This window comes from Gossypium hirsutum, chromosome A03 (genome assembly GCF_007990345.1).
Source record: "Gossypium hirsutum isolate 1008001.06 chromosome A03, Gossypium_hirsutum_v2.1, whole genome shotgun sequence".
NCBI classification, from domain to species: domain Eukaryota; kingdom Viridiplantae; phylum Streptophyta; class Magnoliopsida; order Malvales; family Malvaceae; genus Gossypium; species Gossypium hirsutum.
Window position 1 is genome coordinate 55,560,328 of NC_053426.1, and position 1,287 is coordinate 55,561,614.

General features: G+C 35.2%; 1 pseudogene; it reads right to left on the bottom strand.

The window, feature by feature from the left end:
• Window positions 1–295: 295 nt before the first annotated feature.
• Window positions 296–1,057, bottom strand: LOC121218132 (amino acid transporter AVT6E-like; annotated as a pseudogene).
• Window positions 1,058–1,287: the final 230 nt, after the last annotated feature.

The following is a 1,287-nucleotide window of genomic DNA, read 5'->3' on the forward strand; positions in this document are numbered from 1 at the left end:
TTAATTAAACATTGAAAACATAAAAGGAAAAACATGTTGAAAGAAACATAAATGTTAGGAAAAACATGTTACCTTGATTGAAATGGAAATGCTTTCTTGAGGGTTTATTTAGAGATGCTTGGGATTGATCTCTAATAATGTCGAGAGACTTCCCTACTCATTGCATTTGAAGAACAAAAGTCTGTTTCTGGTCGACAAAACAATCAAATGAGTTCTAAAAATAAACAACATTTAATGATTGGTATAATATTAATTATATTGCATAATAACAGGTGGGAATAAACAAATAAAATGATTAAAAAAACAGCCAGCAATATGGTATAACATTAACAGGAGAAATAGGACCAAGCTCAATACCATTAAAAGACAGTAAGTTACATTGTATACATATTAAAAGACAGTAAGCTGTTGTTGCTCCAGTAAATTTGAAAGCTATCCATATATTTGGGAACATAGTAGATCAAATATATATAAGCACTAACAATATTACTGTTAATGCCAAAGACCGTTTTTTACTCTCCGTGAGAGGAGCTAATCCCTCAAACACCAAGTTATCCACAGTTTGCCGTAGAGGAAAGTGAATAACAGGGAAAACCAGAACCAAATGAAGAGCAAATATAATTCAAAGCAGTGCTAAAATGAATTCCCAGATTCCTATCAAAATTGGTCAAAATATCACCTTCGAGCTCATTGTATATAGGTTGAACATTGAAATGGAAAACATATGCATTAGTCATAATAGGGATAACTACTAGTAAATCCAAAATTGCCATTTTCGATCCAAAATCTAGGCTCCTCCTTGGAGCCTGTATCTTCCCTTCAATAAGCTTAATGAATGCAACAGCAAAGCAAACCACAATTAAAACAACAGCGAGAGCTATCGAAGCAGCCAAAGTCATGCTCAATGAATCAATCCTATCTAACATGCAAAGTGGAGCAAGAAAAACAACCATAACAACCAAAACCAATAACTTCCTATGATCCCTAAAACTAGTCCTAACCACTGATCGAGAACCCCAATATGACGAACCGAACCAGACATAACATCACCCAGACATTACGAACCGAACCAGTCCTAACCACTGATCGAGAATCCCTAAAACAAGCCCCAGAACCTTCATAGTAGCAGGTAAAGCCATGATTCCAGCACCAATAATTGTGGTGGTTCAGTTCAAAACAGCACCAGAAACACCAGACCCGGTATTGGGTTTACTTAAAACAAGGGTATAATCATCGAGATCAACATCAACATCAGTATCAACATCATTAATCTAAAATCCCAAAAAA